Below are 16,694 nucleotides of genomic sequence, written 5' to 3'. Positions count from 1 at the left end.
ATGAATTCCCTGGAGTCACTGGTTTTTACTTTTGCTATAATTTTTCTAATACATTGTAATTTTCTAGCATTTTTTTCCTCCAAGCATAATTATTCTATCTCAGCTGGACTTCCTCTGAAGTCTCCTTTCTAAATTCTCTCAAAAGATCACCCTAAACTATTCTCTGTGTTTATGGTAGACAAGTAAGAAAACACTAGTATAGATTTCAGTACCATAAAACTTTAGTTAGACTTACAATAAGGGCGGGGGGGTAAGCACTGGAATTGGCTGAGGTGGTACAGCCTGCATTACTGCAGACTTTTAGAACAAGTTAGGCAAATCAGGCATAGCTTCAGGCCAGCTGTACCTCGGTAGGGGGCTAAGGCATCCCCTCATATTCTTTTACCCTAAAAAGGATTATGACAAATTGTTCTTCACTTATTGAAGTCTCATGCAAATTTTTCTCTAGAACTCCATTGCACAGTTATTGTAGGTATCTTTGCCCTGATATCATTCCATTTATACATATATAACTTCAACTGCACACGGTTTTTCCTCTCCTACACTGTCTTGTCTTCTTTCATCTGACAGTAAAGCTTCTACAGTAATAATGTCTTTTATTCTGTTGTGAATTTAAGTTCTTTCTTTTCTAGCTTTGATTTCACACACAAATGCCTTCTTTTAACCAGGACTGGTCCATGTAGAAGGCAGGTATGAAAAGTCTATGTCTTCTTAGTAAAATGTTGTTAGTAGAAAATGTGCTTTGTTTTTGAGAAAGCCATAAAAAAGTTATAATTTAGTGATTAGCTGCTCAGTAAGGAAGGAGATGTTGAATATTTCTCGTCTCTCATCAACTCAGTATCAATTGTTATCTCTTCAATATCAATTGTTCTCTCTTTTCCTGCACTTTCCATTTTATGTGTAATTATTATTCATCATAGTTATGAAGTGTGGATTATGAATTATTCATGAACTAATGAATAGCTTAAAATTTGAAATTTAACACCCAAAATGCATTCTGTGTTGCTCATTTGCAACTAGTCCTCTGAATTCTGTACTATTGTTTGTCTCCTGATTTTCACACTAACGTCTTGCTGCTTTTGGCTTTGTCATTTGTGTGATTCAACACAAATAGTCCAAAGAAAGGATCCTGAAGGCTTTTTCAGGAATGCTGCATGGCTTAGTTGAAAAGGGTCAGATTTATTCTGGGTACTCTTTCAAAATAAATTATGAAAAAGAGTCCATGAACCCTGACTCAACAAAAAATGGGAATAATTTTCAACTTGATTTTCTTTTTCATGCTTATTTTAATTCAGGGTGTGTTCATGGAAGAGGAAAAACAATCAGCTTTTTACTGTATTTTATCTGGTGGAAAAAAGGAGGATTCAGATTTGATAAAATATTGAGATTTTATTCAAGTACAGATGAAATATTTAAGTCCTGAAGTCTATATTTAAGATTCTCTCACTGTGCATATTAGAACCATTTCCCTGGTTTATTTTGCTTAGACAGAATTTAGTGATGAAGATTAATTTATCCAAGTACTTAGATGTGTTTCAGGTAATGCTCACAACAAGCCAAGCATCATTAAGATCTCCAGAGTCTTATCATTAACTACTCTTCTCATGGTGCTGAGTTTACCATTATGAACTGGCAAAATTCAGTTAGGCTTAATAAAACAAATACATTTTTCCAATTTTGGATCAATAGCTCTTGTTTTGTTCTTTACCTCAATGGGCATTAAAACTTAATCATCTTTAGTCAGGAAATGGTATTATGACTCTTGTTTGTTGTTAAACAAAAGAACATTCATTATTGGAGGTAAAGTCCATTAGATTTTCCTTCAACAACATATTCCTATGGGAAGGCATGTAGCAAGAAACATTATTTCAGCACTTTAGCCGTTGTGCATCCTTAGTTTTAATTACCACAATACTCCATTTACAGAACTTAAATGTATCAGATGAAGAACTGTGTTTCTAACTTCTAGACATTTACATTTATAAACTTTGCAACTGCCTCTTGTGCAATAAGTAAATTTATTAACTTTGGTTAATTTTCACTTACTTTTCTGTAAGACAGCACAAACTTCTTTACAGAGAATTTTAGTAGTGGCAATTATCACCATTTTTGATTACTATGAACTTGTGTTAGCCTTTTTTTGGTATAAAAATGAAATGAAAGCCCTAAGGAATGCACATCTAATATTCAAGATTTTATCATTTTAAAGACTTACTGCAAATTGTGTAAAAGCAAACTCTGCACCTTCTCAAGGCACAGAGTTTTAATCATTTTTATATTTCTTTTATGAAGAGATTTTCTTTGCATCTAAAATAACCTAAAAGTGTCTCCAGGATCAAAATTACTTACTTTTTGCTTCCCTTTCATAACTATTTTCAATATCGTGTTCTTTTTTTTAATACTATATTAACTGTAGTTTTACAGGAACCAAGACTCAAGCTCCTTAAGCAGTAACTGTGTATTTGGCACCAGCAGACCTAGTCAAACATCTTGTTCTACCTCCCATTTTAAGGTCTGCACAGGGGACTGTTTTGACACAGGTGTCACAAAAGCCAAATCCCCTCTATAGGAAAGAAAGCCCACAGAACAATGCCTGGCACTACCCTGTATTTTTCATTTGCTAGGAATTTTGCCATAAACAGAGAGGAATTGAAGCTACACCTTCATCACTCCTGATCAAGCCACTCAGCTTGTAGATTGTTTGATACTTGGCTCTTTCTTCACCTTTGAGTATAATTTAAAACTTTATTTCTCATTTCGCATATTGTGAGAATTGACCAAGAAAACTACTAGAATTGTAATGCAGGTCAACTCATTGGCATATTGTACAACACATTTTATTATTACTTACATAGTATTTATTACGAGAAAAAATTCTATATTAGCATATTGCAAGAAGTAATTCTAAATATAAATGGCCATTTTAAAGATGTAGCATCATCTTCCTTTCATTGCCTGCCATGCTAATAGAAGAACAGCAGATGCTCAGGCAAGATTCAATTCACCTTAATTTGTTCAAGCTTAATTAGCAGCTGGGATGCATCTGGCAAATAAACGTGAAAATAGTGACAGCCTGAGTTAAAGGGAAAAAGTAAAAGGGTTTTGTTCATTAACCACATGTTCTTGGTTGTGAGTATTATGTGCTGAAGGCAAAATTTATTTTTTTATTTTTTTTTTTTTGGTAAAGGGTAGAAACCCTGATACCACTATCTTCATTCCCTCTATTCTTGCAGAGGTGAGTCATGCAAAAGTGGGAGCAGTCCCACTATGAGATGTTCCTGCTCAGGTAAACGTTTGTACCATCACAGCTGAAATATATGGCCCAGGCTTGTATAAACAGAAGAGAGTAGTTTCTTCAAGAATTAGGTAGGCAAAATGGACCCCTTGAGATGTAATTAGGAATTATTTACAACCCTGAATAATGATCATGCAGTATCTTGCACAAAGCAAAATAAGCAAAGTGAATTCTGAAGAGAGCCCTGCTGCTATTAAATATGTGACTAACTAGCAAAATGAGGGGCATAACTATAAGAAATGTGCAATGCCTTTACAGTAATTTTAGTTCCAATGCTCTTGCCTAAATAAATTCCATGTTTGTGTATTAGCTGTTGCTAAGTGATGAAAGTAGCAGGGTTTTTTGAAAGTGGAACTATTTAAAACATAGGATTACTTGTGTTCACTGCCAAAGTAAGATTTTTGGACAATAATGAGCAGTAGAGAGGTAGCAAGATTATACAGTGATAAAAGCAAATGTGAATCAAAGCTAAGTATTAGTTCCTAATGTAGCCCATGACAAAGCTCAGGCAGGTGACAGAAAGAGAACTGCACGCTGCGGCTTTAATTTCCTAAACTTATCTGTATTGTGTAAGGATTTTAAAAAAGGAATCTTTGTTTCTTCTTAGTTTTGTAAAACCAGCCACAGCATCTTCAGTCTATCAGACATCTTAAATCAAAATCTTAGGCTTCCACATTCTATATTAAAGAATCCTATATGAGAGATGGTGTTTTATGGCTCCCCAGGATGCAGTATATCTTATAACCATGTTGATGCAATGCTATTTTTTTCTTGCAAAGAAATAATATGAATTTTGCAAAAACAGGTGAAAAAGTTTGGAAAAAGAGTGATGACACTATGGTAAGTATAGGTTGGAAGACTACTGAAAGGTGACAAAACCTAAATTAAGAAAACTGTGTAACTGGGTAAAATGGCAATAAACTAGCTGCTGGCTGACATTTTTTTCAGGTTTTGTTATCTTCTTTGTAGAAAGCTCTTTCAAAATTGGTTTAGGCACAAAAAATTGATAAGAGAGCTCATCACAGATCTAACAGCTGGTGTGCCTTGTACCATCTCTGGTACATACCACCATATACAGCGTTACACAAACACATGCAGCAGTTTTGAAGCTAAACTACCATAAACATGGTCTTCTTCTGGCTTTTACATGTCCAGGGCAGCTGACCTGTCCAAAAGCAGTGTTCTTTCTAGTGTGTCAGCTAGTCAAACGTGTTCAGGGTTTCCACTCTTAACCGCCCCATCCCCCACCCATCCCACTCCAACAGACTGAAATAACCATCTGTGTTTTGTAGGATGCTTAACTTCACTTGGAGTGTAAAACCAGAATGCCTAAATGAATATATGAGGCAGAAAAAACATGAAAGACAGATTTGAAAGAGGTAAGATTTGATACAGGATGTTTTATTAGTGTTTATTGGCTCATGGTAATTTGATAGTTGCGCTTTGCTAACTTCAGCTGCGTTCCATCAATGGCAAATGAGTCAGGGCAAGGCAGATGTGTGATTAGTGTTCACCCTGGGCAGAGAAGAGTTGAGTATATAGATACCATCCCTGCCAGGCACAGGGCCAACAGTACCACTTGGATAATATCGTATTGCCCCCTGGGTGGCAAAGACTGGGGAGGAAAGCTTGAGGTCCTAATGTGAGGTCTCAAGTGTAGATGAATCTGAAATATGCCTCAACCTGTTTCCCTGATGTTTATGTTTATAATTCTGCAAGTAGTATACACAGCTTAAAAATAAACCTTTTAAACTGACATTTTCGTGTAGGTACCAGAAAAGTGATTCCATTGTCTTGGGTCAGACTATTAGTGTACGTAACTGTACGTGCACACCCAAAGGCTGCGATGGGGATTGATGTTATGTGCTTTATCCTCTTCTGATAGAAGCTAGAAGCAAAGTTCTTAGCCACTTCAGAGGTGCAGAATCAGGCCAACCGTTGATTTTGAGATGTAACTGTTCTGCGAGCATAACAGATGCTGATTGATTAATTATTTATAATGGTGCACCTTCTGGATTATGAATACGAATAAAACATCAGCAAAAGCAACTGAAAATGGAGTCTAGCTTTTTTTTAAAGTACCTGGGGATATTTCAAAAGTATTCTAGAAGTAAATCTCTGTATTAAAGCCATTTCCATAAGTTTTTAATGTTAAGCCTCTTTAGCTCAACAATGAAAACACTTAACTTCACAGTTTGACAGAGAAGTGTATTAGCAAATGTCATGGAAGGACTATGTCATGCCAGTAATTCACTCTCCTTAAAAAAAAATAATCCAGCAAAGTCCTTATGATTTATGAGAGGAATTGAGCCAAGATTAGCTATCAAATAAGTCATTGGGCATAATCATTTTTACCCCTATTTTGTTTGAAATATCTATGAGCACCCCATAGACATGCCAGTGTATTTTTCATCATATTTTATGCTTTGCTGTCTATAAATAACTTGTTGTGAATATCTGAAACTGGATCTATAAAGGATTGATTAATTGTATACTTTGTAACCTGATTTTAGTCTCAAGGACCTGTATTAGCAGTAACTTACATAGTCTTTGATTTTATATCAGTGAACAAAGACATCACTGGGTTACACTGGCAAAAAAAAAGGGTTTATGGGGCTTTAGAGGCTCATGTGATTCACTAGGTGCTCACTAATGCTAAACAGAGAAGGAATTTGAGGGGCAACAGAGATACATCAACTTGATCAAAGTCATTTAATGATGGGAGAGTTGGGGAAAAAAACCCAAAATTTCCTAGACTTGAAGAAGAACTTCTATGAAATAACTTGTCCAATATATGACTGGCATTTACTGTGTTAACCAAATGCTGTTACTAAATGGATTAGTCTTGCTTTAACTTTGGGATTTGCCTAATACACTAGTGAGCCATCGCAGCCCACTGCCCTGGCAGAAAGCTGCACTGGCCCTTCTCAACAAAGAAATTTTTCTGTCAAAGCTGGTTAGTGCTACCTTATGAGGCACTGCTGTTATTGACTGCATATAACACCATATTATGCAAATGTTCCACTAAAATAAATAGTCTTGGTAGTTTAGAACAGAATTTAATGTCAGTATGATCAGACAATGTGGGTCTGATTACGTTAAGCACAGGGTTCAAGTTCTGCTTCTAGACCAGTGATTTGATGAATCATCTAGTATTGTATTGATCTGTGTGCAGATCTGTGATCAGATGTGCAGCTTAGGTTTTGCTTCGGGAGAATGTGAAGAGTTTAACTTAATATCACACTTTATTAGTACTGGCATTAAGGAAAGGTCATGCACTTGGGGTATGCATTGAAAGTGAGTCCAAAAAAACAGTAAACATAGTTGAAACAAAAATGACCTTAAAATCAATCTCAGGACACCTTTTTTACATCTTTTGTCACTTCCTGTCACAAGTATTTCAGCAAGTGAATTCTTTGCCTGCTTATTAAAATACCTAAAAGATAGGTCTGTATACTTTTTTCCCCCCAAGCCTTGTCCACTCAAATTCCTCTTGACAAGAGCAAAGCAGACACCCCTCCAGTGCATGGACCCACCTTCACGGGCTGTATGTGGGTTTACATTGGCTAAAAATCTAATAGTTTGGGCTGCACAAAAAGGGAAGGATTAGGCTTTACCTGGGTGACAGGACTATGCAACCTCCTGGCATAGTGAGGAGAGCTGCCTTTATCAGAAAAAGTCAATGCTCAAGAGAAGTAAAAATAGAATAGGCCATCTCCATCAATTTGTGCTCTGAGAAAAGCATGAGGCTAAAAAGCAAAGCAGCGAATGTCTTTAACAGCTATAGATTAGAGAATGAAAGTGGGTCTAAAAATCTGATTTTTTCAAAGAGATGTTCAATACCTATCTAGTGAAGAGATCACAGACTCTTAAAGGGATTAAACCAATGGTTAAACTAAAACGGCACTTCCACTTAGAAAGAGACTTCTGAATCATGGAGTTTGAAGGAAGGGCAATAAGGAGCAAGCATTAAGAAGGCTAGTGCTAAAGGGCAACAACACTAGGGGAGCTGGGGAGAAGGCTTGCGTTTTTTACACCAGCCAGAGAGACTGCTACACATAAAGAGTTTGGAATGAGGTTGACAGCTGGTAAGCCAGAGATGTTGTTAGGATGATGTTGGGCAGGGAGAAGAAATGGAAGAACTATTTATTCTTTTATCATAAAGATGAATTGAAAATAACTTGAGCCTCCCTGAAAATTGTAGCAGACAAATTTAAGTCCTTGCTTCCTAAGCTTTGTGATCAGTGAATACAATGTGATGTATAGGCAGTGTTTGTAGTAAACAGAATAATTAGAATAATGTATAGCCTACAGTATGTATAAGTAAGTGCATGAAAAATGAAGACACCACTAGTTTTTGAGCATAGTATTAGAAGTGTGTTGACTTCTATGTAATTAAATTCCTTTCTCACTATCTATGTTTTATTTAGTTTCTGCAGGATAAAATGTTACTCTTTGGATAAATAATTCTGCATTATGTCATTGAGGTTATTGAATGGTAAAGAAGAAGGAAGGAAGGAAGGAAGGAAGGAAGAAAGGAAACTTGTTCCTAAGAAGTTTTATTTTCTTTTTTTTTCATGCTAAGGGACTCTAAATGCCAGAGTGGAGATGGCCTATAAATATAATTGCCAAAGCCACTATTAAAGTAAGAAAGGAATTTAGATGGGATTTGTTCAAATGCCATATATAGTAGAAGGCAAATAAAGTCTAATCCATTGTGGTGGTTCTGGTAGGAAATAAAAACACATAAGTCTATAGGATTACTCTGTTCTAATAAGAAGGCAGAAAAGGGGGAAATTACATCTAAATCCATTCATTTTGGAAATTAATTTCCTTGAAATGACGACCTCCTTGAAAAGGAGTGACACTCAGAGTCTAATCCAGGTCCCACCAATGTCAGTGGGAAGCTCTTGGTGACTCCGCAGACTTTGTTGGAAGGAAGTTGTGGAAATGGCTGAAAAAATATTTTATTTTTTTTTAAAACTTGGAGTCTGAGAAGCTGCTGAATGCCCTACTGTGCCACATGGTTTTCCAGCATATGGGCACAGAACCTGGACCTACTGTCATATATTTGAATTTGAGTCTTTTGTGGGTCTAGAACACTTTCCTTGGATCATATTTTTCAGCTGCCTCAGATGTACAAAAGGTCTAATATGGGACAGGGCTAAACTCAACTGCAAGTGTGGTCATAGTCTGTAATCGCCCTTTTTGGCTACTCCTGACAGACCACCAAAGGACCTGGGTCATTGTTTCCTCCTAAGCATGCTGTTTCTTTGGGCGTTTTGTACAGTGAGTGGGTGCACTGAATCCACACATTCTTACGTGTTGAGTCAGATGTGCTCAAGCACACAGCTTAATCATGAGCATTGTATAGAACTGAATACCTTAGAAAACTAAGCTCCCTATACTGTTAGTCATGAAATTGCCCTGTATCTCACATGAAAGATACCATTGCAGCATTTGTTACGTTATAGTTGTCTGAGATTTTTCATGTGGAAAGCTTTCTAATTGAAGGTATGGTACTGCCAAAAAGCATTTTTAATGAAAAATGCCAATTCTGATAGGAAAAAATCAATCATTGTGAAACATTGGAAGATTTTTTCTTTTAGTTCAGCTTTTAAGAAAAGTAAAAGTGAAAAATGAAAATCAAGTCTTTCACAGTTACCCATATCCTTGGCAATGTGGAGAGCACGCTGCCTCGTAGGTAGATTTGCCCTGTTCCTGTGAAAGGGAAGATATTTTTCATGGGGGTGCCAGTGACACTGATCTTTTTACTCCAGACAGTCAGAGCTGCGACTTATATCCATTTGGAATGTAAGCAGAAACATCTACTTGCCAAAAATAAACAAATACATCATATCTGGATAGAAAATGTGCCCACTCAGGTCCTCTGTAGATGTGTTCAGAGGCAGGGTGTTACTTAAAGAGCCCAGAAAACTAATGTTCACAAATTATTCCGTTGGCATATGGAAAATATTTTTCCTCCTGAAACTCCCTACAAAATACCAGCTGGTTTACACACAGTATCTCAGGTAGGTAAGGTAAGACTTTCAGATCCATTGTATGAATGGTGAAACTGAGGACCAGAAAGGTCTTCATGGCTTTTTCAGGTCCTCACTCTGAACGTCTGTGGTGGATCTGTAAGGGTTTTTTTACTCCCCATTCTAAACTGGAATTAGAAGACAACGCTGCTTCTTTATGCCTCAAATGCTCAATAAACAGCAATGAACTGAGAATGCAGATACTTGCATTTTAAAGCTACTAGCTTAAATAGAGAATCTTAAAAAGCAATTCTAAACTTAACTGAAGGCAATAACTAATATACAGATCTGATAGCACAGAAATCATCTTGTTAGATGGTCCCTCGGTTAAGCATTTCTGTATTAGTTATGTCAGTGTTTGATTCAAAGGAATTACAAGGTCTGAATTGGGTTTTACAGCCTCAGCATTCTTGAATATGGAGGAAGGTTTGACACTGAGATCTTTAGACTTTCTGTAGTTTTCCAGGGGCGTAAGAGAGCAGAAACTGTGCCCCAAAAGCTTTTTAAACTGGCTGCGGACTGCTACCAACTAAATACTTGGTTTAATCTGTATGCTAGTATCTGCAAAGTGTCCTGATTTCAAATGGCATGAAAGAAAAGTGTAAAGGTGCTGAGAGAGGTGACTAATTAAAGATTGTGAAAGGAAGATTAAAATCCTGTGGGCCTTTCTAAAGGGTTAAATGGCCAAATGACATATCCTCTCCTGTGAGAGGGCATGGAGTTGAGATATGTGCCCTGAAGCTTTTGTACTAAGCCTAAAGGAAACCAGTTTTAATGTGCTTCTAGTTACTTGTCAATGGGGATCTATATATCCCTGATTAGTACCATGATTTAAAAGGGATTATGAATTTGCCCTCTTCCTCTGTCCCTGGTGTTCCAACACCAACTGTCCTTGAGACAATCATAGCAATTCACTCCATGCCTTTTTTTTTTTCTTTTTTCTTTTGTTTTGTTTTCTTTCTAAGTCTGATGCCAAATACATTACCTTAAACACTTTCAATTTTAAGTAATGAAAAGAGGAGAAATAGCAACTCTGTGGGAATATTTCAAGGGGATTCTCATCCAATATAGACGATAGCAGAAGACGCTGATTTGTAAATTGTGGCCAAGAGGTAAAAGAGAGAGAAAGAAAAGGATAAATTGCAAAAAAGGTTTTAATATAGCAGAAGACAAAGAACCTCATGCTAATCTCACGCTACTTTTACTCTGGTGTAATGAAATGAGGGCTTATGTGCAGAAGTTAAACAACACAGGAATAATGTTTGCTACTATGCAAAACAAACACTGGTCTTCTGAGAAGAAAGAGCAAAACTAAAAGAGGGCAAGTAATAGCATTTCATGTTTCCAAGCTGTCAAGAATTGCCCTTTGATCAGTTTTATCAAAAGCTGCACTGATTGTCTTCAACTAGGGCTGGTTTTGAAAATATAAACCCTCCAGGGTTCTGTTTTGTTTTCTACAAAATCTAAAGGCAGTGTAATAAAAGGGTCATTGGAACTGGATGTAGATAACATTTTACAGCCTGATCCTGTGAGATGCTGGATTTTCTCAAGGTAATGCAGTTCAAGGGTTCTTAGCAGTTTTCTCAAAGCTTAGGAAACACGTTTCTAAAATGTTGATCAAATCCATCCCTTTCAAGGCATTTAAACGAAATGGCTAAATTGACTTCTATTCTACCTTTACAAGTTTCCACTTAAATAAAAAACACCCTGTGGTTGATTAAGAGGAAAGGTATGTTTCCATCTGCAATACACTTTGCAGCACTGCTTACCCATCTCAGAAAGGCTAAAATAGAACTACAGGTACAGAGATGGGTACAAAATCCTGTAGCACAGGATGCCTTGTGTCTGAGGAGAGATGAGATAGATTAATATTTTCGGCACAGAAAAAACACACAGACACAAGGCTACAATACAGACTGTGATAAAATTGTGAGTGGTATAGGGAAGGAACGAGAAACTGGTATTCACTTACTCATGATGAAAGAATAAGGCAATATGGAATGGAATTATCCAATGGTAGGAATTTAAAAAAAAAAAAAAAAAAAAAAAAAAAAAAGCACTTCGTCACAAAAGCAGGTTAATTAAACTCTGGAACTCATTGCTGCAAGACAATGTAGAAAACGGAATTGTAAGTGGGTTAAAAGAGTATCTATACAAACTTCTTGATGAAAGACCTGTTAGGACTATTAATACAAGTTATAATTTTCTGGTAGCTGGGGTTGTGTATTGGAGCAATATCACTGTATGCTTTTCTTGCATATCCATCAAAGCTGGAATCCTGAATTTGATGTACTTTTGATGCAGTACAGCCGCTGTTACCTTCCCATGAAGCAAATGAACATGAAGTGCTGCTTGCAAGCTATCTGTAATGCCTTTGCTGAAAGGAGCAGGGACAAGGATTTTGTTAAAACCACTTCTGGCCACTAAAAGGTGGGACTATCAGCACACCTGCCTACATATGAAAAAGTGTATCACCATTGTGCTATTAGGTTCTTACGTCTTGTCATCTTTCCCATTACAGTATTTGCAGTAGCAATTTGATTCAGACATGTCTTGAGTATTTATGGTGAGCGCTGCCATTATTTTTGTACCATTTTTCTTTAATGTCATATTCTAGAAAGAAAAATATCATTGAAGTAGGAGGCAATAGCTTTAAAGACTAATGAGTGATTCATATGTATCTTGGATTTGAATTATAAGGAGGGTCCCTGTGTGTCTCCTCTAGGCATATGGGTTTTGCAGTTAGCATGCAGATGGGCTGCTGCTTTGGTTTCAAGGCAGTTAGGTAGTCATTACCATTTGAGCAGAGGAGAAAGATTGGCTTTGCTGTTGGACTAGCAGGTTCTGCAGCTGGGGCATGGTATGGTCTGTGGCAAGTTACTTCACCAGTGAGCTGAAAGTTTTGTTCCTGAATGGGAGAGGAGTTTAAGCCCCTATTTGTACTCATACACATCTGATTTAAAACACTTCCAGCACTTTCTCACATGAGCTCATGTGCATGGAAATATCCAAAGCATTGGATTAAAAGTGCTGTAAGGTGCAGACTTGCCAAGGATTGTGGACAATAACCCTGCCTTGCATTCTTGGCATGGGGCAAGGACCAAATCACCCAAGTTAACCACAGGGGTGCTGTCTCTGCTCCTTATGCAGCAACTGCCTGGGAAATCCAACTTCTCTGGTAACAAGACTTGTCTCATAGTCAAAACCATGCCAGAACCAGATCCTCCTGAGGCAAGAAGATTATACTATAAATTCAAGGCCTCTTATCCATAAAGTGGGAATTTTCAGATATGCTGTGAAATCAAAGGGGTCTCTGGCACGTGTTTTGTAGCTGAAGTAGTTGAGAGCAGGTTATTCATCCTATGTGGGGAGTCTGGACAAGAACAGCCCCAAAGCAAATGAACTGGGATTTGGCCATCTCTGTCCAGACTTGAAAACAGATGTTCAACAGGATGTCAGGAGAGAAAGGATTGCTAATCTTATAGTTAGGAAGTGTTGGAGAAATTCAGTATAGAGACCATGCCAACCTTCAGGCAGAAAACTCACATCCTCATTTCCATGATTTACACACACTAGGTGCTGATGAAGTCTGTGGATCATGATGGGAAAAGGCTGTCTTATGATCAGAGCTCCATCAACCTTCAAGAGAGAAACTATACATTACATTGAAAGGTCATTAAAGGCTTACGCGACTCTTACTGAAGCTGAACATTACTTTTTTTAAAACTTGTTATTGTTCCTCATCTACAAAGTAACATGCTCATTGCTTGAATCAGAAAAACACTATTGTGTACAGGTTGGTTTGGAAGTATGCTTGAGTGACCGCTTGGGAGTGTGCACAATTTTGGTTGACTCAAGTTACACTGAAATCATTCTAACACAGTTTTCGGTTAACCTAGATAGCAGAGTGTGGAAACTGTACAAGAATGATTTTCATGTTAGTCTGTCCTTGTATAAAACTTGCATGTAGTTAGGAATAGGTTTTTTACCATAAAAGCTCACACTTCTTCCCCACTATTTTGCTAACAGGGAGCACCTAGCTAATGTTTTTCAGCAAAAGACACCAGTTCTGCATGAAGCCCTGCACTGCCTGCCATCTCCCCACCTAGCCTGCACTGCTGACTGAGGGTACATCAGGTGTTGCTGTTTGAAACAAGACACGCAGAAGTTTTGCATTGGGATGCTTGTTTTGGTAAGAGTCGCATGATACCTCTTCTGAGGATTGCTACAGCCTTCTGACTGAAATGCCTTGGTTTCTCCAGGGATCCCGAAGCCACTCTCAGCACAAGGTGAGCAAGACAGGTGTATGTGAAGTGCTTATGTGCAAAATGTGAAAATAGTATCTACTCTGCTGTGTTTCCCTATCTGATGTTACACTTTCTGAAGGGACCCTTACTAAGTCAGCTTTCAGATCTAAATGTTCCTTGGGGTTGCGCTGAAATTCCCTATGGTGTCTGACCCGTTCTGTTCCCCACGTCCCCTCACTCCCTGAATTTCTATGGGAATGTCCTGCATGCTGATGTCCACTCTGCATGGCCAATTTTGAATCTTTATTACCCAAGCGGTAATGAAAACTGGGTAACAGCAACCCCAGTGCTTTAATATACTTGCCATCTGGCCAAAACGCATTTTTCTGCCAATTTGTGTACTGCTTACATTGTAAAATGACTTTTTAACATTGGGATTAATACATGCAGATTACTGGTTATATTTGAGATCAAAACCAATGATTAACAGATACTTTTGAGGATATAATGGGTTTCGTGGCAACTGCCCCCAGCTCTGTCTTTGAAGGACACCACAGAAAATAGCTGTTTATTTTAGTACTTGGACTTGTGCCTCTAATAAGCTTCTTCTTTAGTAATTTGTAGAGGGTTCTGTTAGACTGTGGACATACATTTCTATGAACAGGGATATTTGTTCAAGTTAAGCCTAATTAAGAAAGAAATGATGCAAGAGTTATTTGGAGGGCTGTAGGGTAACAGTCTATCCTGATTCATTTTAAAGTATTTCCACTTGGTGGAATGAGACTTGCAATGGCTCCAGAGGAAAAAATCCTTAGAGAATTACATGACAATGATTAGGACAATGCTAAAGACTTATTACCAATAGTAAATGGCTCATTAAAGTCCCATATGGAAATGGGCTGAGTGGACAGAACTAGATTTTTTACAAAACACAAGTATTGACTAAAATATTAATATTTATCATCTCCTAATCTACATTATTTACTGCTCTTTCACTTATTTTTAAAAGCTTTTCTTCATCTTAATCTTAATATTTAGCATCTCCTAATTTTTTTTTTCACCTAAAACCTAACTGGTATTAGGAAGTTTGGTCCTCATCTGGAGACTGGACAATTAGTACTAGTCACAGGGTGTAATACATAGTATTATAAATAACACAATATCTCAAATTCACAAATATCTTCATTCTAATGTATTTTTTGTGCATGATTTTTTTGTATCTCAGCTAATTTAAATTATTTTTTTTCAACTGCCCCTCTCGATTTTTGTCAGGCTAGGGTTCATGCTCTACTTTGAAAACTGTGTCTTATTTTTTGCTTTCTCTTGGTGTCCCTCCCTAGATGAGTCTAGATAACTTTTAATTGTGCATCAGGAGTCAGAAAGAATTGGGAAAAAATATTTAAAAGGCCTGAGATTATTTTATAGTTTTTCTGTTTCTATACTTACATCTGATGATGTCACTTGTATCTAAGTCAATGTGTCAAGACTCTTGATGAAAGTGTGACTCGTGAGACTATTATCCTTATCCATCAATTAGAAAGTCACAATTGTAAGAAGCAGCACAAAGCAGACATAGCGGAAATACTTGTAATGCTACTGAAAGATTTATGCTAGTTAAGTATTGGCCTTTCTCTCTGCTTTCCACATATAAAATGTTGTGGGTTTGAAAGCATTCATAAAGAAACAATTGTCTATTATTGCTGTGTCCCAAAACTCAACATAGATATTTAGTAAATATTTGATGATCTTTTCCACTTCTATGTAGTCTTTAGCAGAATTGTTAATTTCTAATTAGATTACAGGGATAAATATTGCTACACTCACTGTTAATACTTTTGGAACAAACTTTACAAGAATTTTCAGATTTCCTTTTCATCTGATCTCCCAGTTATGACTTCGTGATTAGCTATCCCCAGTGCACTGTGCTTAGCAGTTTTCTGAGAAACAAGAATTCAGCTGACAGACTGATTCTACAACTTGCTGAGTTTCTCCCAAGCATAACTGCCACCAATTTCATTAGGATTTGATGTTATTCATTGTTTTCCAGAGATTCTCAAGAATCATCCTTTATTTGTGTTGATACCATATTAAGTATTGTAAGAATTGTAATTCAAGCTTTTGTATAAATATCTGAGAAGTCAGTAATAAATAGTCCTAATTAGTAGACAGAAACAAAGTACTTTACATGAGCACAAGAAACAGAAGGGCTTAAGTGCAAATAATTCCCTTTTTTATAACAAGCTCTTTTTTCACTTTTTGATATCTATCACTGCAACTCAAATTTTTATTTGCCAAATGTTTTCAGTGAATCGCAAGCTGCTTGGGAATGCTGCTCAAATTCTCCTAAGGAAGATATGGCTCTTGTTCATTAAATTAATCCATTTTAATTAAATTCTTTGTACCCAGGAAGTGGAAGCGTGAATTTGCTTCCTTCCTTTATTCCTTTGGTGCATGCGAATTCTGTATATATAGGGAAGGTTTAGCCCTTTTGAACCAAACAAAATTCTTTATAAACAGATCTACTCATAACACTGTATTCATAACAGGCATTTGGCACAGCATTTCTACAGCTCATTCATAACTCAAATCTATGGTCCAATTCACTTAGTCCAGAGCGTGTTGGAGTACCATGCATTTGCTGTACAGTACTATCTACTTATGAAGTAGGTCATATACTTCAGAAGAGCATCAGACCGATTTAGTGCATAGTTGATATATACAGTATGGCTGCCTAAGCCCTGATTTTTATCTAAAAACCGTGCAGTTGTGCACCCAGGCTGTAACAGTCTATTCATGTGCACCCAGTACATCTGATGCATCTCAAAAATTTCACTTGCACACGCAACCTGGCTGTGCTATGCAAAGGCAATGAGGTTTTGCTTAGGCAATAAGCTTCTTCCCAGAAGTTTCAGTCTGGTTGTGTGTATCTTAACTAATACTCACTGAGTCTGCCTAGGTAATCCTAGGAACCTATATATCAGACTTAAATTAAGCTGTGACTTGTACAGCAGAAAGTCCAGTCTCCCTGTACTTTGCATTTTTTTCCAGTGGGGCATAATCACCTAATCCAACCACTGAGTCAAAGCGCTGTGTTAAGAAAAAAAAAAAAAA

This window comes from Falco cherrug, chromosome 14 (genome assembly GCF_023634085.1).
Source record: "Falco cherrug isolate bFalChe1 chromosome 14, bFalChe1.pri, whole genome shotgun sequence".
Classification (NCBI taxonomy): Eukaryota; Metazoa; Chordata; class Aves; order Falconiformes; family Falconidae; genus Falco; species Falco cherrug.
This window is presented reverse-complemented; position numbering follows the sequence as displayed.